Here is a 22,205-nt window from a genome sequence, read left to right as displayed (position 1 = left end):
GCCCCATAATGATTTTCAGGGTCTGCTTTGCAGACACTGAAAATCGTGACGGGTGCCACTGCACCCGTCGCACCCCAGCAACTCCGCCGGCTCCATTCGGAGCCGGCTTCATCGTTGCTGGGTCTCTCCCGCTGGGCCGGCGGGCGGCCTTTTGGCGGTCGCCCGCCGGCCCAGCGGGAAAGTCAGAATGACCGCCGCGGTCATTTGACCGTGGTGCGGTCTTTTGGCGGTCTCCGCCCGGCGGGCGGCGCCCGCCGCCCGCTGGGGTCGGAATGACCCCCTATGTTTGGATGTAGATAGGAACATTGTCACTTTTGGCCTAATGGTCAAGGTCTTGTGCTGTCACTCAGTAGGGTAAAGAGTCAAAATCTAGTATTGCTTGAGAGTGTCCTTTTTTATTTACTAGTGTTTTCACTGTTAAACATTCCTACTGATGGAACGTTCATGTTTCTTTCCAATCACACACCTTGGTTGACTTTCATAGGTATGTCTAGAAGCATCACAATTAGGAGTCACCTATGGTCTAAAGGTTAAGGACACAGATCCTCTTGCTGAAAATTGAGGATACTACTCCAAATGTGCTTGTGGTCATTTCCCTTCTTCAATTTCTTTTAAACTTCAGAAGTTTAAGGTTTAAGGTTCATAGTGAAAGGTAATCTCACTCTTTTTAATTAACAAATTATATTTTTATTTTTAATTTGTCCAGAAATATCTCATTCTAAGTATATCATTTATCAAAGCCTAAAACTATCTATCTCTCTTCCTCTCACTCTCTTTCTTCCTTTCAATCTCTTCCTCCCACTCACACACCCACTCAGACCCTCACACACCCACTCACAGACCCACTCAGACTCTCACGTGCCCATGCACAGAACCACTCAGACTCTCACACACACACTCACAGACCCATCCACTGAAATCCTCAAGCACCCTCTCACAGACCTTCACAGCCACTGATGCACCCACTCACAGACCACATAAGACACGTTTCCCACTCTCGCACCAAGCCAGACACTCTCATAGCCCCTCTCACACCGAGATACAGCCTGTCACACCTATTCTCACACCTAGAATAACTGTTGTGGAATCATCTGTTAAGCAGGCCTAGAGAGTATATATGTATTTCAAGAAAAAGCATAGCTAGTATACATATTTGTACAAGAAAAACACATATCTTGATATATACAAGTGATCAAATTATAAATGTTTACATACACAGGACAATTCTGTACATTGCTGTTTGGTGGTTTTGTTGGAAAGAGACAACTTTTGAGAAGTCTTCTGAAAACAAGATTACCCGTGGGTCTTATATTTGCAGGTAATGAATTCCATAGTTTGCCAGTTTGAACACAGAAAGATGTACCACCTATTGTCTTTTTCTTGTGTGGTGCGGTTTTGATGTGAGATGAGTAGAGGTTCCCTTGTTAAATGTATTTGGTGATTTTATTCCTGATGAAAAACAGTCCTGTTCGATGTAGTGTTTTGTTGGGGATACAAAGCAGATTGAAGGTGGATGTTCTGGTAATCAATGTAGGGCTCTCAAGAAAGGGAAGATGTGGGCTTGTGGCTTTATATGTAGGAGTAGTCTGGCATCAGAGTTCTGAATCCGTTGTAGTCTTTTCATAGGTCCATTTGTAATTGGTCCCTAGTCATTGGGGTCATGCGAGTCCGGGTTTGTTTTCATTAATAATGGGCTCATGTGTGCCTCTTTTAGTTCTTCTGGAAAGATTCCTGTAGTTAAAGAATTATTGATCGCTCTTCTTACTGGTGTGGCAGCAAAGGTAGATAAGAGAATGTTTTTGAAAATGTGTGGTGGACAAGGGTCAGAAGGGCAGTCAGAAGACCTGCTTGTTTTGACCAGATCCATAAAATCACTTTGTGACATTTGTTTGAAGGAATGCACAGGCTGGGTTGGTTTACTCTTTGAGGGTTTTTTTAGAAATGGGTCCAATACATCTGCTCTGGTTGATTTGCCAGTTTGTCTGTGAAATCTTGAGCAATGGAATGAGTTCCTTCAATGCATTTAGGTTTACAAAATTCTGTGAGAATTTTATAAAATTCTTTATTTGCAGATTTCACATTTTGAATTCTGTCTGAATAGTACATTTTTTAAGCATTTTGATTGCTCAGTTCATGATTTTTCTGAGGTGCTTGTTTTCATTTGTTCTGTTTTGTTGTTCTTAGTAGTATCAGGAATGCAAAAGCTTCCTGTAGCCACTTACAAAGTTTTGGAACAGAATTTATTAAGTCTAGATCTGTGTTGCCTGTTAGTTTTGTTTCTAAGTATTCAAAATGTAGTACCTCATTTATGATGAAATGACGCAGTGTGGTGCTGCAAGGCAGCTTGCTGCAGCATGTAATTTGGTGCCTTGCACCAGCTTAGACACCCTTACACCATGGTGCAAGGGTGCCTGTATTGCAGGAATGATTGTTTATGTGCAGGAAGGGCTCTTTCCTGCACATAAACAATCATCATTGGTATTATTGGTATTTTCCCTTTTCCATGACTGCTGCAGAATGCAGAACACATAGAAAGAGGAAACAAATTAGGAGAAATAATGTTATTTCTCCCCATTGCCCCACTTTAATGACATCCCCGAAGTGACATCGGAATCTGTGAATGCATCAGATTCAGTCAAGTTCCATGGTGTTGAGTGGGAACACCCACGGCAACACTCATTAAATGCCCCTTTAATACAGGTCATGCATGAAAGGGTGCATATTCACAAGGCCATGAAAAGACACACAAGGTGGCTTTGCATGGCCTGGTAAATATGGGCCAGCACACTGCACCACCAGAGCATAAAAAAATGACACTCCTGTGGCACAGTGTGCGACTATGGCCTTGTAAATGAGGCCATTAGTATGTTCCCTGGTCAATAGATGGATGCATGTAAGGTGGTCTTGGATGTGTTAATCTGTAGTGTTTTATGTTGGAAAGCTACCCAGTGGTCGTCTGATCATGTGACTGGAGTAATCCTTTGCAAGGCAAAAAGTTCTGGATTTGCAAAATGACATCTAGGATGTGTCCAGCTATGTGTGTGTGTGTGATTGTGTACAACCTGATGTAGGATCAATGTGACTAGGTCAGTGGTGAAAGTTTTTGGATGGGCAGATTGGGTTTGTCCAACCAAGGGCCTTATTTATACTTTTTGGTGCAAAACTGCACTAATGCAGTTTTGCACCAAAATGTTTTGCACCGGCTTGCACCACTGTTTAGCACCAGTTGGGCACCATATTTATGGAATGGTGCAAGCCAGTGCAAAGGGTAGGCTAGAATAAAAAAAATGATGTTAGGCAGGTTAGAGTCCAAATAAATGACTCTACCCAGATTAGTGTAATTTTTTGACGGTAAGGGGTATATTTATACTCTGTTTGCACTGAATTAGCATAATCTTTTTTTCTAATTCAGTGAAAAATTAACTCAATATTTATCCTTTGGGGCTAGACCCGTCTAGTGCCAAATTTATGGATTTAAAGTTATTTTTTGGAAGTGGAAACCTACCTTACTTTAATGAGCTGCAAGGTATGCGTTCCTGTGCAAAAAATGACTCTATGGCCCTAACGCCATATTTATACTCTCATGCAAAAATGGTACAAGGGAGGGAGGAGGGGTCAAAGAATGGTGCAAAGCTTGCTTTGCCCCATTTTTTAAAGCCTGGGTCGGGGCAGGCATTAGGGGACCTGTGGGCCTATTTCCATGGTGAAACACCATGGAATAAGCCCACAGGTGCCCTTCCCAGGCCCAAGGGGCACCCCCAACCACACCAGAGAGACTGCGAAGGATGGGGGACCCCATCCCAGGTAAGTACAGGTAAGATTGCATTTTATTTTTGAAAGTGCCATAGGGGGCCCTGAAATGGGCCCCCGTACATGGCACAGAGTGCAATGACCATGCCCAGGGGACCCTTGTCCTCTGTGCTGGCCATTGGGTTGGTGGGCATGACTCCTGCCTTTCCTAAGGCAGGAGTCATGTAGCATGGTAGGTTTAGCACCATAAAATGATGCTAATCTGGTAGGAGTCATTTTCCTTTTTTTACTCTAATCTGCCTAAAGTCCTTTTTTGGTGATAAACCATCTTCTTCTATTATACAGCCAGCCCCACCAGACTAAAGTCATTTTGTTTTACTCTAGCCTACCCTTTGCACCGGCTTGCACCTTTCCATAAATATGGTGCCCGGCGGGTGCACAGAAATGGTGCAAGCCAGTGCTAAACTTTTTGGTGCAATACTGAGTTAGAGCAGTTTTGCACCAAAAAGTATAAATAAGGGGCAATATTTTGTAAGTTTGCACCACATTTGCGTCCAAAAATGACATTAATGCAGCGCGAAAAAAGAATAAATCAGGGCCTTAGTGCCAGACAGGTCTAGCACTAAAGTATAAATATGTAGTTAGTTTTGCACCGAATTAAAGTAAAAAAATGACGCTAATTCGGTGCAAACAGAGTATAAATATGCCCCAGAGTATAAATATGCCCCTAATATGGCGTTAAGGCCATAGAGTCATTTTTTGCATGGGAATGCCTACCTTGCATCTCATTAAGGCAAGGTATGTCTCCACTTCCCAAAAATTACTTTAACTCCATAAATTTGGTGCTAGACGGGTCTAGCACCAAAGTATAAATATGGAATTAGTTTTTCACTGAATTAGAGTTTTAAAAAATGACGCTAATTCGGTGCAAACAGAGTATAAAGATGCCCCCAAATGTTTAGGTCCTCAAGAATACATACGTTGGAGTATTATGTGATAAGTTTTGAAACTGTGTCTAGAAATGTGCTTGGGACTGTTGTATTCCTAGGTGGTGGTTTGTAAAGGAGGAGGAAGCTACAGGATAAAGTTGGTGTAGGGCTGCATCTTGTGATGATGGCCTGACAACTTGTATGGAAATGTTGTCAGTTTTGGTGAGATTTATTTTTTACCTGGATATAACAGTCAGTCTACCTCCCAAATATGATTACATTATGAAGAGTAAGCCAGGTTGTGTGTCAGTGATTAGGTCAGAGAAGTGGTGCTTGCTTTTAGATAGTGATCAAACATTTATTAGTAGGCAGTATTAACTATAATAATCTTGTTAACATAAATATTGCCCACAACAATTTAAAATATACAAATAAAAAAAACACTTCAGCAATTGCATTAAGAAGTGCAATAGATAAAAAGAAAGAACTACAAATATAAAGTTTCATAAAGAGAAGAAATGTCAAACAATCAATGTTCCTGTATACCTGCATCAGGAGAGAGGAGAGGGTTACTCTGCCATACAGAAGCGACTCCATTCCTAGAAAGTGTACATTGAATTATTTAACATTATACATTAAACTAAAAATGGACCCTACCTTTAATGTTACCATGACAACTTGCCCTTTGATAATGCTCTGGATAAAAATTAGTACTGATGGAATTTGTTTCACCCAATTGATCTATTTAAATGTACTGTGAGATCATTGTAGAAGTTGCTGTACATGTACCTGTAGCATTGAAGTGAAATGTCATATATGGGCTGCAGCGTGTATTTTTCACTCATATGTGGCAAAAATCTAAGTCTGTGAGAAACACTACTCTACTGTTGCTAAGCTGCAGTTTAAATACTTCTAGGGATATATCTCAGAGGCTTTGCATTGTAGGTGAAGATATACTTTTAATTCCTAAATCATCTCTAAAGTGTGCTAATATCTAAAAATAGGGTTCTTGTTAGAACTGGCATCCTTAGGTTGGTCTTACAAAAGACGGTTTGCCTTTCACCTCCTTTTTTTGCATAATTTTTATGTTGGCCTTAGGACTCTGAGCACTTATTACTGCTAAACAGTGCGAAAGTGCATGTGCTTCTCCCACCAACATGGTGACATTGGTATATCCACAATTGGCATATTTAATTTATTTTAAGTGCCTTGTTAAGTGGTATACCATATACCCAGGGGCTGTATTAAAATCTACTAGTGGACCTGCAATGCTTATTGTGCCACCCACTCAAGTAGCCCTGTAAACCTGTTTCAGGGCTGCCATTGAAATGTCTGAGTGGGAAGTTTCACTGCCACTTCAACTTGCCATTTAAAACCTCTTGCCATGTCTTAAACTCCCCTTTTATTATATACAAGTCACCCTAAGGTAGGCTCTAGGTAGCCCATAGGACATGGTGCTATGTAAGTAGAAGGCAGGACATGTACTTATATGTTTTACATGTCCTAGTAATAAAAACAACTCTTAAAAGTTGTTTCTCATCACTGTGAGGCCTACTGCTCTCATAGGTCAACACTAGGAATCCCTTAATAAACATTTAAGTTGTAATTCCTGAATAGAAAGGAGTAGCTACTTCATGTTTCATATCATTGGAAAGGTAATGATAAATACTCTTCTCTGGTGAAGTCATATTTATTATTACTATTCTAGAAATGCTAGTTTTAGAAAGTGGGAATTTCTCAGCTCTCAATACCCTGTGTGCTTGACAGGCCTTCTCCAATACATGTCTGACTAGGCTGGGTTGCAGCTACATTTGTGCATTACCTTCGGACAGACACAACACAGGACGCTCAACTACATCTGCATTCTTCTGCATACTGATGGGCCTTCCTGGTCAGGAAGGATGGGAGGGATTTACACTTATACTTAATTGGATAGCGGCCTGACCCCACACAAAGGGCTGCACAAAGTAACACAAAGTAACTACAAGTCTGATATTCTTAGTTATTGTAGACAGCGCTTTGAGAACCCATAGGTGATAAGCCATGCTATACAAGTACCTGTATGATTAATGGATTTTTGGGTGGGAAATGCTATATTTAATATTGAGATTTTTCTTTTACCACAACTGAAATGTTTTATTTTTTATGAGTGTGTCTTAATTCTTCAGCTGGTTTGTGTATTTTGTACATTGTATATCTTAGTTGGCAGCCTTGTTTTCTACTTTATTGATTTTTTTTGTAATAGACTGATTTATAAAAATAATTATCCCAATATTTAATTAAAATAGTTTGTTATAGGGGGTTAGGTTTTGTTTTATTTTGCATATTGGTATGTAAGTTGTTTATATTAGTTATTTAGCAATCCTTTCCAGGTAGTGAACTATTTACAGTGAGTCTGATTGAATTGCAGCATTTTATACATTTGCTTGTATTTTAGGATCTGTTATAACTATCAGTTTTAGGGTAGTCTTCTCCCAAACTTTTGCCTCACCACCTCCATTTTGTAATGCACTTATGTTTTTGGCCTTAGGACTCTGTGCACTTTATCACTGGTAACCAGAGCTAATGTTCTGCTTGTGCTTCCTCCCTTAAAGCATAGTTAAAGCATAGTTAAATTAACTTATACCAATATGGCATTTTCAATTTAATTGTAAGTCCCTTTTAGAGTGGTAAACCACATACCCAAACATGTACATTAAATGCTACAAGTGGAGCAGCAGCACTTACTTTACCACCCACCTAAGATGAACATGTCCCAGGTTTGTCACTGCAGCCTGAATGTAGTTTTAAACTGGCATGTCAACTTGGAATTAAAACAACCTTGCCAACCCTTTAACTCACCTTTTATTACAATAGAACCACCCTGAGGTAGGCTCTAGGTAGCCCATAGGACAGGATGTATTGTAATTAAAAGGTTGAACATGTACTTTTATGTTTTACATGTCCTGGTGATGAAAAACTCTCAAATTCATTTTCCACTACTGTGAGGCCTAACCCTCCCATAGGATAAAGTTAGAAATTCCTTATTTCTTCAATAAGCTGTAATTTTCTATTGGGAGCAGGTAGCGTTGTCATGCTTGATGTCTTTTGAATTGTGGTAAAGAGGTCTATTTAAAGACAAAGTTAATTTTTATTACAATTCAAAATATTTATTTTGTGCCTGAAGCCTTCCCTTGGTGTGACTGACAGACTTTGTAAATTCCTCCCAGGCAGTCATACAATAGAGGGAATAGGTCTGCCTAAATGGGCCATCTGCATTTTTATTACAGCCACCTTGGAGCCAGAGCAGAGGAAGCAACACATTTTACATATTTCAAAGACACTATCTAGAAGCTTCTTCCACCTTCCAAAACCTGGACACCAGGGTATAAAAATGGGACCTCATAAACCAACTCTTCAATACACTTCTGGACCTTTGGATACTCTCCCAGGAAGAAGGACGTCTATGCTCCTGAATGGACTACCACTATGAAGGACTGCTGCTCTGCTGAATTAGTTCCTTGTTGTCCTGCTGATCTGCTGGCTTCTGCCTGGTTACAATGACTCAATCTTCATCTGTACCAGTACCTCCAGAGTGACTCAAAGGGGCTAATTAGCGGATATTCTGTGTAGAGCCACAGGAACACAAAAGGCTTTTTCCATCTTGAACACTCATCTGGACCTAGCCTGAGTTCTGACCCTCAAAGAGGTGCCCTCAGTCCTAGACCTTGGAAGTCATGCTAAGAGTACTCAGATAGCCAAAATCCAAAGTGGGGGCACTTTTGGCTAAACACTGCCCTGATGTCAAGGAGAAGATTGCATCAAACCTGTTCACCAATCTGCCCGAGGTACATGTCCAGCTCCAGTGATTTTGCAGCTTATCCCGTCACACTATTCTCAGCAGCAAATCATTTTCAGTGGTCCATTGCCAAAGAGGCATCTGGCCTCATGGAACTGTCTTTGGCTACAGCCCTCTGCTGGAGATTTTCAAATTCTATTTCTAAATATGTTCAGACCTTCACCACAGCTTCCACTCAAGGCTATTTGACAATGATGCTCCCTTCTAGGATACCTCCTGTAGCCTTGCCCTACTGAACCTTACCTTCTCAGGAACATTTTTCTTCAGAAAAGTTTCTAAGTCCAAAGGTAAGCACTGTCCAGCACCAATCCACTTCTAGTATCCAAGCTATGCTCCATTGCAATTGGTCATTATTAGAGGTTGGCATAAGTATGTACCCTGCCAAAGTAAGGAACATAATCCTGGTCAGGGTAAGTCACAGCACAACCTAGATTATTTTGTGCTTACCCTCTAGTAGCTTAGCACAAAACAGTCAGGCTTAACTTAAGAGGCAATGTGTAAAGTATTTGTACAACACACAAGCAGTAACACAGTGAAGACACCATAAAAAAAAAACTCCACACTGGGTTGGGAAAAGTACATTTTTATCAATAAAACAAGGCCAAAACAACAAAAAATCAATACGTAGAAGCTGAGATATTAATTTTTAAAGAATAAATGAAACTGTAGTGTTTAGAAGTAGAAAGCATCAACTGGGGCTATCTGGTAACAATAGACCAGACCAAAGTAAAAAATTCAGGCCAACTACAATGAAGCTCAGGTTGGCTGTAATAAAACCCATGCAAGTTCCACTAAGCAAGAGTACCTTGGTCCTTAGGATATATCCGTTCTGATGGGCATATCAATGTCAATGTGCTGCTTCTTTATCGACGCTAAAGAAAGCAATAAAGCGATGCATCACCATTGATCTGAAGGATGAAGGTGACACATCGATTCCAGGCCATGCAGAGGGCGCAATGCATCATGAAGTATGAAATGCGGTGCTCTGATTCTTGCAGCAACAATGCTCTGTTGTTGGTGGCAATGAGGAGACCTCAGTCCTTGCATTAGTGGCAATGTGGTACTGAAGCATCAACTGTGAAATTGATACATTGGTTTTCAATTGGCACAACGAGGTTGATGCATGGTTCTTTTCAGGAAAATCCATTAGAAGCCACTTCCATGGACCCAGGACTGGGTTGTCACCACTTGGCAGAGGAGGACTCACAGTTGGCAGCTCAGCAAGGCAAGAGTCAAGCATGGCAGGGATCCAACAGAGTAGCAGTCCTTTTTCCTGGCAGAGTCTTCACAGGTCTTGAAGTGTACTGAATTTCTGGCATCATGTGTCCAGTACTTATACCCAGTTGTGCCTTTGAATTTGGGAAGACTTCAAAGAAAGCTTTGAAGTGCATAGAGGTCCAACCTTCCTGCACCGTCTCAATACTCACTACAGGGGGGTAATTAGCCCATTGTGTATACAGGCATAGCATATTTAGGCATAATTGTGAGCCTGGGCCAATCCCTTCCATCACATCCTCCCAGGAGATGCATACAGTCATACTCTCTAAAGGGAGTACACAAACCCCTTTGATACCCACCCCAGACTGACTGGAGACAGCCAGAAGGCACAAGATGGCTAAAGCAAGTAAATGCCAACTTTATAAAAGCAACATTTGCTAAACTGCTATTTAAAATCCAGCTTCCCATAAGTTATGATTGCAGGCCCACTATTAGCATTTAATTTACAGGCACTGGTACTTGTAGTGCACCTTACTAGGGACTTATAAGTAAATTAAGTATGCCACTTTGGGTTAAGCCAGTGTTACCATGTTTAGGGTAGAGAGCACAAACACTTTAGCACTAGACATCAGTGGTAAAGGTCACAGAGCCATAAAACCAGTAAAATGAGATCAGAAAATGTAGGGAGGCAGGCAAAAAGTTGGGGGAAGACCTCCCTAAGGCGGCCCGGTCTCACACCTCTAGATGTCTGTGGTTTGTGCTTTGATCTTTTAGGCATTTGTTTTTACAAGAAACTTTAGAAATTCATAACTCCAGTTCTACTGATTGGATTTTTGTTGATTTTTGTTGTTTTGGTGTCAAATAATTTTTTTAAGTGTACTCTATTTTTCTAAGTTATTTGGGGATTTCTCTTGTGTTGTTTTTCAATTTATGATATTTTTTGTTTGCTGCATAAATACTTTACACATCACCTCAAGGTTAAGCCTGACTGCATTTTGAGGCAAGCTTCCACACAAAGGAACTTGACGCACGCCTTTTGCCACCCTAGACTAATTGTGGCCTTGACAGGGGAAGGGATGTACTTTCCAGAACCAGATATGGCAGTGATAAACTGAGTTTCCTACCTCCAAAAGCTGGCAAAGGGTACAAACATTGATTCTCTTTAACCCCTCATCAGATCATACCTGGGCCTGTGGAGGAAAGACTGTCCTGCTGCCCTGCTGCAGGAAGGACTGCCCTGTTCCCTGAGGAAGGAAGCCTGGACCGGATCAATGAGCCCTGGAACCTCCGAGTAACCTCAAGGGCTTGCTATCCTTGTGTTCTTATCAAAAGGAAGGCAACATGCTCCAGAGATCTGCCTACAGCTCGATCTGCGTGAGCCAAACAGGCCTCTGCTAAAGTGCATTCCCTATCCACAAGAGGTACTCTCCAGGTCCTGCACTATTTGCTGGGATCAGAATGAACTTCTACTGGCCCACCTTCGCACTGGTCTTTGGGAAGATAACATTTTAGTGGGACTAACCTGGACCCTATATTCTGTCTGTGCGCCATCATGGTCACCTGAACTTGTGACTTTCACTGGTCTAGCATTACCAGCTGATCACGAGTGGTTCTTTGTAGTCTTAAGCACTATACTTAGCTTTGTATTTCTCTGGTTTTGATGGCTGGATTCTTGTGGATATTGTATCATTTTAGTTATGAAAATGTACTTAGTATTTCTAAATTTGTGTGAACATTTTCTTGTGTTGTATTTTCACTTTATTATTGATTGTGTGCTGCATGTAAACTTTGCACATTGCCTCTAAGTTAGACTGGACTGTGTTTGTGCCAAGCTACAAGAGGGTTAAGCACACGTCAATAGAGTGATTTTGTGGTTTCCCATGACAGGATTGAAGTTGTTGTTGAAAAGGTTATTCAACCCCCTCAACCAAAAATCCAATTTTCTACACAGTTACATATGCAAGAGCTATTAGTTTTTTTTATGGTAAAAGCAAATTAGCTGTTTGTTAGATATTGTACACTTAGTGCAGATTTTACCGAAGTTTCCAAGTGATAACAGTGGCCTGAATGGCTTGTATGGCTGTGTGTGACATAGTTTAAATATTGTGTTTATCATTGCCTGTTCAAAATATGCCATACTTATGTGCAGAACGGAGTTTTCAGTTTTTAATTTAATGGGGTTTAAATGTCCATAGTAGGTTACACTTTGTTTATTTAGGCAGCAGTGCATAAATGAGGGACATTTTAGTGTTAGGATATTTACCATGTATATTGGGGCACAGTTAAAATGTTCAGTCCATGATCCACAATTCACATTGACTTAGGCTAGGAAATGATTTTCAGTTGCAAAAATATTTATCCTTCTGTTAGTATTGTGGTTGTCATGTTGGACGAAGAATCTTTGTAGGGACAGCAGGGATTTGATTAGTGGCTATTTTAGTATGTGATATTAGTCATTTTAGAGTAAGTAATGCTGGTAGCTGAACTGTGATGTGCTCAAGTATTATGGGTAGAATATGTCTGATTCTCAATCTGCAATTTGTAGTATGCTTTTAATACTACAAAACATTCTTCAAAATTAATGTTTTGTTTATATTTGTCTGTGCTTAGTTTTCCACTCTCACTGCAGAGTTTCTACACATGCAAGCATAGATTTTAGTAGTAAATTGTGAGGTACACAGGAGAGTGAGAGGTTTAGGGAATGATGTCACCCACCCTCAAAAGAGTAAACAAATTGCATTCCTCTTGGGTAGAGACATGTAACTTATACTTTTGTGGTAAGTTTATGGACCAGCGTATTATGATCTTCATAGGACATAATAGGGTCGTAATACAGCAGATGGGGAACTGTCACATTTGTCACAGATTGTTCCCTTCAGCCTAGATCTAGAATCAGGCCCAAAATTTGGTTGTGTTTGCAACTTGGGTTCCTCAATATGAATACCAAATTACAAATACAGCAGAAAGAAGATGGTGGAGAACCACTACAAAAGGCCTATGAAAAATGTTCTACTCAACAGTATAATTAGCTCACCAGTTGATCTAATTTTAGAACAGTCTGAATAAAATTGTTAAATAGAATAACACCGCAACCAACAGTGCTTCTCCATTAGCCAATTTGTAATATTTTTGCCAGCATTGTTTAGCAATCAATGCACATTAAGTATTACTATATCAGTAGTTGGGGCAGAAAACTCTGCACATAAAATATAGGCATATATTATCATTTTCTGTGCGGAGTTCTTAGCCACGACTGTGGAGTCACCATAGTTGTGAACTTACTATTAGCATAAAAGGGTAAGGTTACCTTTATGAATCAGAATCAACAGACTAAACCTACAAATATCCACCTGATGAATGAAATGATTAAAAGAACATCTGCAAGACTCACTATTCATTTCCTTGCTGGAGGCACATCGGTGAGCTCCAAAGGTAAGCCAAGTAATTGGCTACAAAAGGAAACTAAAAGACTACACTTCATTGTAACCTGATTTATACATAAGTCGTTTATTTTGCCTCCTCCTAATCAATTCGAAATGGAATTGAATGCCACCCATTGGTAAAAAGGTAATAGACACATTTAGGACCAAGTTATGGTTCTGATAGTTCCCTGTAAATAACAGCTGTAAGAGCCGCATTAAACATGATGGGCTGGTACCTAGTGAGTCCAGGAATTAAAGAGGATTCAGATACCTGAAAATAATATTCTTGGAAGCACAAAGACCGCCTGCCCTCTTATATAACAGGGCATATAAAATATGAGGGCACAGACTCATCCAGTGCGTGCTGAGGTCCAATCATTAAGCATCCTAGCAGTGGAGTTTGGACTGATTTGGACTATCAAGGATTTGCAAACTAATGCCTTTTTTATTCTTGTGACTGATACATTTAAAACTTTACTTGCCAGAACCAGCAAAAATGTTGGATAATGTTCTACTACCTAACAGGTACAACACCTTGAATGCCACCGTGAGTTAAAGTTGTTGGAACAACTACATTAAGCAAACACATTCCATCATTTGCTCTTGTACATCAAGTCTGACTCTATAAAAATGCCACACTGTGAGGGATCAGCAACAATTTTAAATACATCTGTATAAGCGACTGATTTGAGAGAATTTCATACTTCTTGTTGACTTGGGAAAAGACCACAGTTTACCCTGGGGCATCACAGCGTACTTACAATTCACTAAGTACCAACTGACTTCCAAGGCCCTCTGAAAGAAACTTCCCTGATCCACATATTCCACTGGTGACTTTTGACATCTGCTGTGGTGTGGGGTCCGGCAAGGCACATCTGATATCTAGGAAAGGGGCATGAGCATGGCCAAGACAAAACATTGTCAGCCTCTCTGAACCTTTGCACGGGAGGAGTTTCCAGTTGTAGTTTAAGGCCATCATGTTTGCAAAAAGATCTCCCATAGCTTTACATTTACTGACATTTGCAAAGCATTTTTAAAGAAAAAAAAGTTATGTGTTAAGCTGGCAGGCTCCACTTCTAAGAACCCAACTATAGAGGATGCAGTTTGGGAAATCAACTTTTTCAGAGGCATGAGCGTCATAAAAAGGTGTAGTCAGGGTCGAAATCTGCAATCAGCTGTTATATATTTGTTCATCAGTTCATCATTTGATTATCAGCTAACATTCATAAAGCAAATAACTGGGCACGTGGAAAATGAAATTTTTAAATGCTTTGAATTCAAATTTAAATCATAATGTGACTATCTATGCTATCTGAACTTTTCACAATTGTATTTTTCTGAATACATTATTATTAGAAGGGCATGATCTAAGACTATTGCAAAGCTATCTATACATCTTTCGACCATAATTATCCCTTGAATACACTAGCATTACCCACTCTGCCTCCTTTTCAGTGCTAATGACTTACAATGTCTGCAGGATAATCTGTGCAGCTTTAACAATAGCCTGCAATAAATGATAACTACATTGATAGGCACATTTTGAAAGGAAGTGCTTCTGAGGGTGAATGGGCATTGGTAGGACATAGATATTTTTTAAATATTTGGCCGGGGGAGGTCAAAAATGTCAACAGAGCAGTCAAGATGTATGAAACGTATTATGCGATTGGTACCATTTGAAATCTGAGTATTGATCGTAATTTAACACAAAACTCTTACTTAACCAGGACATATGCTTAAATCATATTATATATCTATTTACAATATCAAGTGTATTTGGTATTTTAAGACACATTTTAATCATAACTATATATGAAGCTACTACACTGAATTGACCACAAAAGAACGATAATGACCAGAAGTACTTTTGAAAATAGACTTTAATGTGTTCGTTTTAAAGAATACATGATAAATTAGAAATATTTTAAAATGTTGATAATTATTAATATGAAACAATACGTCTATAGGTAAAAATTATGAGATTATTGGTGCATTCAGGGCTACTGAAATTAATAATATTTTACACACGTAAGATCCATTCCTACTGGTACTTATTTTACAGATGGGTACAAATTCGGGGACGGGGAGAGCTGCCTTCTGAAGCAGTTTTCAGTGACTACAAGGGAGAAAGGGTTCGGTTCATTGACTGATTAGCATTAAAATATCATATGTATTATAGTGGATGCTATTCAGGACATGTATATTACCTCGTGATCAGAATGATTAACTGCTCTCTCTCTAATCTTTGAGTAGGTGCAGTAGGGTATTGTGATATGTTTTAAGTTGGTTAGGATGAAACATATCAGCTGGTTATTAAGTTATGTAATGGGTTGTAAAAATGTGGGAATACTTAGATTTTTGGAACCAAAATTAGAATAAAGTACACTTTTTATGACTTGGATGAAATCTCAAATGGATATATTTGCAAGAATGGACTGATACTGTGTGTATATTGTCGACTAAATTAATTCACAGTGTAAATAGATTACTGGGTGCACATTATCATGGAATTATACTGAACAATATCTGAGGTGGACAGAGTAGGACTTAATAGCAGCTGGTCCCGAAATATTTGCACCAGTTTTGAACATCTATCACTACCTTGGCATAGACCTGACCTAAGCAGTACTCAAGTGCTTTACATAGAAAATTGTTATGTTAGCTAGAGCATCCCCAAACTAATTTGATGTAGAGAGATTCAGAAATGTACCTACAACCCTGGACACTGGTATTGATGGTGAGGCAACACTACAAGATATGGATCACCATTATAAGTGATTGATAGAATATCATCTGTTATCTGGATAATCTTAGTCTCTGTACTCCAGCAGGGCCACAGCCTACATTCATATATCTGTTGAAAGTTGTGACGATAATGATGCTCTTAATACTGCTTAGCACCTTCCATTATCAGTAGCTAGATAGAAAAACATTATTGTTTTATAGTTATTTAAAACCATAACAATTAAAAAACAAAAGTTAAAAACATTAGTATAAAACCACATAACAATCACATAAGAACCAGAGAGGACCGGCCATGTATCCACCAACATAAAATGTTTTGGTGACTGCATAGTCAATGGATCTTCCCTCAAAACGTTTTGTGCACTTTTGGCTACTAGTTTTGAGATTTGCATTTTTGATGGAAGATTTAACTTCATGAGGCCGCTTCTGAAGCCAGATTGAGTGATGGGAATTAAGGATTTAGGGCCATATTTATACTTTTTGGCGCAAAACTGCGCTAACGCAGTTTTGCGTCAAAAAATGTAACGTGGGCTAACCCCGTTCCAACGCGCCAGCCGGGCGTCATATTTATGGAATGACGCTAGCCGACGCTGCTGCCTGGTGAGCGTAAAAAAAAATGACGCGAACCGGGCAGCACTGGCATAGGGAATAATGGGGGTTGTGCGTCAAAAAATGTTGCAAGTCAGGTTAGAGTCAAAAATTTTGACCAGGCGTTAAAAAATGACGCAAATGCGGCTGCGCATCATTTTTTAAGGACAGCCACCTCCCGTGCGTCATTTTTGCACGGGAGTTTAAATAAGGCGCAAATGCCTTAGAGTCATTTTTAGCGTGGAAACGCCTCCCTGCATCTAATTAACGCAAGGTATGTGTCCACGCTAAAAAATGACGCAAACCAAAAGAATTTTAACGCTAGACGGGTCTAGCGTCAAAGTATAAATATGGAGTTAGCTTTGCGTCGGATTTGCGTAAAAAAAAAAAACGCAAATCCGCCGCAAACAGAGTATAAATATGCCCCTTAGCATTTGCACAACCTTCTAGATTAGTCTTCAGAACTTTTGCAAAACATTCTTCATCAATGTCGGGGAGAGCCATGAGACTGAAATTATCTGGTTGATCACACACTCTCTTTTCATGAATCAGGGTTAAAATGGAGCTTCTCAAACTGTCTGGCACATCATTTTGTCAGAATGCAACAGAATGCAGTATTTGGAAGAGGGTTTGTAGGGAGGCCCATTCCTTAATTGCTGATTTAAATACTTGAGTGGGAAGGCCATTGGGACAGGGAGCCCCTACTGTCCTAAAGGATGCACTCTTTCCACCCACCTGCGTCAGACTAAGGACCTACTTACCTTCAGGAGACAACTCAAGACATGACTGTACGAGCATTAGCAGCCACTCCCCCCCCCTTCAGCGCCTTGAGAACCTCACGGGTGGGTAGTGCGCTTTACAAATTATCTGATTCATTGATTGATTGATTGATGCTTGTATGAGTTTCTTCTTATCTTTGCTAGCAATGCTTCACCCCAGTGCACAAGGTTCCTGTGGGCTTTGACCAGTGTATTAAAAAGGGAAAATTGATGGCTGGGATCAGCCTCCCTGAGTTGTACAAGCTGCAAATGTAATTGGTTTGTTTGCGGCTAAGATATATGGCATGACACTCCTAGTGTTCTCCGTCAACCTGCTTTGAACCATACCCCACATTTTTGCAGAGTTTTTAGTTTTTGTAGCATCGTAAAGTTCTGCCCACAAGGACTCTTCTTTTTGTATAGCAGTTTTCTACATTTTTGTTCTGTAGGCCTTTTTGGATTTCTGAATTGCTTCCACTGTAGGACAAGTGTGAACATTGTTCTGAGCAACAGTCAGTTAAATGCTCATTTTAGAGCTCTCAGCCCTGGAGTGTGATTGCTTTCTTGCTGATGTGAATCCTGCAAATCTGTCAAGTAGGAGGTTCAGGAACGTTACCGAAAGCAGGAGTGATGATACTTGGTCCCTTACTCCCACTCTTAAAACTCAGCTGTTCTTATATTTTTACAATCAATGGCTCTATGGATCATTTTATTCTGCACATGGCAGAAATGCCTTTTTCTGTGATTATTGTATGTTTGTGGGTGTCTAGTAGATGCCTGGCAAGAGAGTGTGAGTTAGCCTGGCATGGTCACTGATCAGACTATGCTGGATTTAGAAGTTCTGCTCTAATTAATAGTCCTGCACAGAGACCCAAATGTCATAATTTAAAGAAGTTTCCAAGTTTGAGATATATGTGCAAGGCGACGCCTGATCTATGGTGCCTCTGCCACTCATAGTTCCACGACCTAGCGAGTTGAGGGTGGTAGTAAATGTTCCTCCTGCCTTATCCGTCCTAATTGTCCCTGGAACAGTCTTTGAGATGTGCCAAGCTATATCTTTCTCCAGTTGCCATATGGGGGGTTCTGCTGATCCTAATAAATACATATTAAAATCACCTGCCAGTGTCCATGTGGCTGTGAGAATTTGTTGTCTCAGTAATTTGATCATTGAGACTTTGCGAGTGGATGTTTTTTTCTTGGGCTGCTTGGAATTTGTATAAATACTTCTGCCGATCATCGGTGGTATCTTCCTGCCATGAGCATTATTTGGAGTGCTGATTTTTGCAAAAATATGCTAGCAAGCACATTTGCCTTGAGATCCAGGAATTTATGAAGCAGAATAGAGACTCCTCCTCAAGCATGGCCACTTACGATAGAGGGTTTAGCTGGTGAAAAAAGTTCACAAAAGTCCCTCCATGGGAAATCTTACAGCTGCCAAGTTTCTTGCAGATAATGTCTATTTTACCTATTTCTTCCATCGCCTCACAATTAGTTATGAGGTTGTTAAGGCCTTGGATGTCCCATATGCAAAGCAGTAAGCCACACTTCAGCGCAGGCAGAAGGATGGTGGAAGAAGTGGTGCTTTGTTGTGTTGTTGGACAATGCTCCGGCTTTCAGTGCACGCTATGGGCAAATCAGTATGCTCTTTAGCTAACAGTGGAATCCTACTTGATCCAAATCATCTCCATCCAAATCTGACATTTTGGGATTTTTGGAACAGTGGAGAATGGATTCCCACTGCTGCCGATGGTAACTGGGCTTGGCCCAAAGCCAAGGATATTTTGGTTTGGAAACTTTGCTAATGCTGATTCACTTAGCTAAGATCATGGCATGACCCTCCACTCGTCTTGCTTGGCTCACAAAACAGCACCATAGTAGCCTTCTTCAGGTGACCTTTTGTCTCTGGAATAAAAGTAATATAGACAAGGTTTTTGAACTCAAGAGCATCCAGTCCAGCCAAGGTAGAAAGCAACGTGATTAGGTTTTATAATCAATACATTTTCTGCAGAGTGAAGGCCTGTAACTTTCTTATGGTATTAGAGCTCAATTTAGATGTTTTTGTCTATTGGACGTTTGTATAGTCTTTCTGTGCATGGTGAGGATCAAGACAAAGGTATAATGAAAGCTGACAGGATGGGACCATCAAAATAGGAGACTGCCTTTAGAGAGGGATGCTTTGTTGGCCAGGATTGATTTGTTAAGAATTTAAAAGTAATGTCAGTGTGGAGTATCTGGGAGACTATGTAAAGTTGTGCAGCATGGGTGGTGGGTTTTTCAATCTTGCATACAATTTGATACATTTTCTTATTAACTTTTCATATTAACTATTGAGTTTTGTTAAATACTTTCTGTTACATATGTGTGATAATGACTGGTGCAATAGGGGTTATGCGGTGTGTGAAACTTTTGAATGATTTCTAACCCTCTGTGCTAACTTATGTGATGGAGTCTAAATAATAGTCAAAAATCCTTGCTCAGAAATACTGTGAAAGGCCTAATGAATGGAGAAATCTACAATGATGCAACATATGCTGGTATAAGACTCCAAGCGGATCATGGCAATTTCTCTTTGTTTTAATGGAGAAGGAAATTTTTCCACTAATATTGGTTTACTTCTGTATAAAAATGTCATTATGTGACTATGCAAGTGTATGTCACAATGTCTACTACAAAAATATTGTGATGCAAAACTATTATTGCAAAAATGTTGTGATACAAAACATAATTCAAGAAAGATCATAATATAAAAAATAAAAATAAAAATATAAAACGTGAAAATAAATTAAAATACAAACCACATTGACAACAAGCACATTGTTTAATAAAATATTAAATGAATGCACGACATAAATAAGCACTAAAAATAAATCGTAAAATATGATAATAAAATCATATAAATGACCTGTTAAAATATATATTATTTTAAAACTGGCATCTACTTAATATTATCAAGCTACAAAATAATCTAAAACGTAGACCCTCATTACGAGTTTGGTGGTCAAAGCACCGCCATGATGGCAGTCCTACCACCATAGGCTTTGCAGTCGGACTTATGAGTCATGCCTATGTAGCAAAGACTGCTGCGTTGCCCACGGCACTGCCATGCAGCACAGTCTGCCACGTTAACGAGGCAGCACAAACAGGCCAGCAAAGACAGTGTTTCAACAGTACACATTATGAGGTTGCACACCACCAATGTGACTGTGGTGGTTCAACCACCACGTCTCTGCAGGCAGAAACAGAGAGTATAAAGGTGGCAACTCACCTGCAGGCAGCCTTACACATCCTGTGCCACCATGTAGCCCATAAAAGTGTCCTGCTGCTGATCATCAATGCAGCCCAAAATCACATTGCCGTGGAGGCAACTGAACGTAAGTGCACACAGCTACCTATGTCATTACATTCAACAACAGATTGTTGTGCTGTCATCCACATCAGCTATAACACCGCAATTCCATTAGCACCCATATATCCATCCAGTCGACATCTACCCTTGTCTTCGGTGATCCCAGCACTGCCCCCAAAGTCAGATTTTGTAAACAGCAGCAAATGGATGCAAAAAAGCAAGAACTTGGGTTTATTTACAAGGAATGGGAAAATGTCCAAGGCCATTGGCCAGTCCACTAGACTATCATTGAACAGTACTGTGTCAACACTTGACTCCCATTACTGAGAGTGAACCTACACGGGAATAGGAATCAAATGAGCAGGCAGGCACCTCAGGGTTCATTGTTGGGGTTGGATTTGGGATGGCTGGGTTTGGGCTTAGGAGGAGTAGACTCTTTCTTAGGAGGGGTGGGCTTCTTCATGGGGGAGAGGTATGGGTGCTTGCAGGTGAGACAGGTGTGAAAGGGAAAGACAGACTTGGAGGTGGATGGGATGGGTTCTGAGCTAGGTCTGGCCTCTTGGGTTTGGGGTGGAGGGTATGGAGAACAGGGGGAATGGCAAGGCAAATAGAAACTTTTCCTTAGGAACACAGGCATGGTCATCAGAAGGGCTGGGGATTTGCAGGTGGAGGTGGAGGGAGTGGTTGTCTGGTGTTTGTGTAGGTCAATCAATCAATCAAAGCATTTGTAAAGCGCACTACTCACCCGTGAGGGTCTCAAGGTGCTGATGGGGTGGTTGCTACTGATCAAACAGCCAGGTCTTGAGGTGTCTCCTGAATGTAAGTAGGAGGATCAGCTGGGTGTCATTGGTGTATGAGACGGTGTTGAGGTTATGAGATTGGGCGATGCTTGTGAGCAGCGCATTGTAGATGTTAAATAGAGTTGGGCTGAGGGACGATCCCTGAGGTACCCCACAGACGATTTTGGTGGCTTCAGAGAGGAATGGAGGGAGGCGGAATCTCTGTGTTCTGCCAGTGAGGAAGGACATGATCCAGTCCAGGGCTCTGTCATGGATCCCTACATCGTTTATGCATGTGTGTAGGGTGTTATGGCAGATGGTGTCGAACACGGCCAAGAGGTCCAGGAGAATGAGGGCCGCAGTTTTGCTATTGTCAAGTATGATCCTGATATCATCGGTGGCAGCGATGAGAGCGGTATCGGTTCTGTGGTTGCTGCTGAATATCGATTGGGACAGATCCAGAGTGTTGTTCTCCTCGAGGAAAGGGTCAGTTGTTTGTTGACAATTTTTCTTGATTACTTTCGCCGGAAAGGGGAGAAGGGAGATGGGCCGGACGTTCTTGAGGTCCTCTGGGTTCGCCTTGGGTTTCTTGAGGAGGGCATTGATCTCGGCGTCTTTTCAGCTCTCCAGGAAGGTGGCGGTCTTGAAGAAACTGTTGATGGTGGATGTGGAGGATGTGTGTGTGCCTGTTGGGGGTGGTGTCTGCGGGTATGGTAGATGTGGTGGATGTCTGTGTGTCTGTTGAGCTAGTGTCTACGGGTGTGGTGGATGTGGTAGGTGTGTCACTGCCTGTTGGGGTGGTATCTGCAGGTATTGTGGATGTGGTGTGTGG

Source organism: Pleurodeles waltl, chromosome 2_1 (assembly GCF_031143425.1).
Source record: "Pleurodeles waltl isolate 20211129_DDA chromosome 2_1, aPleWal1.hap1.20221129, whole genome shotgun sequence".
In the NCBI taxonomy this organism is placed as follows: domain Eukaryota; kingdom Metazoa; phylum Chordata; class Amphibia; order Caudata; family Salamandridae; genus Pleurodeles; species Pleurodeles waltl.
The sequence above is the reverse complement of the archived record's forward strand: the minus strand, read 5'-3'. Positions refer to the sequence as shown.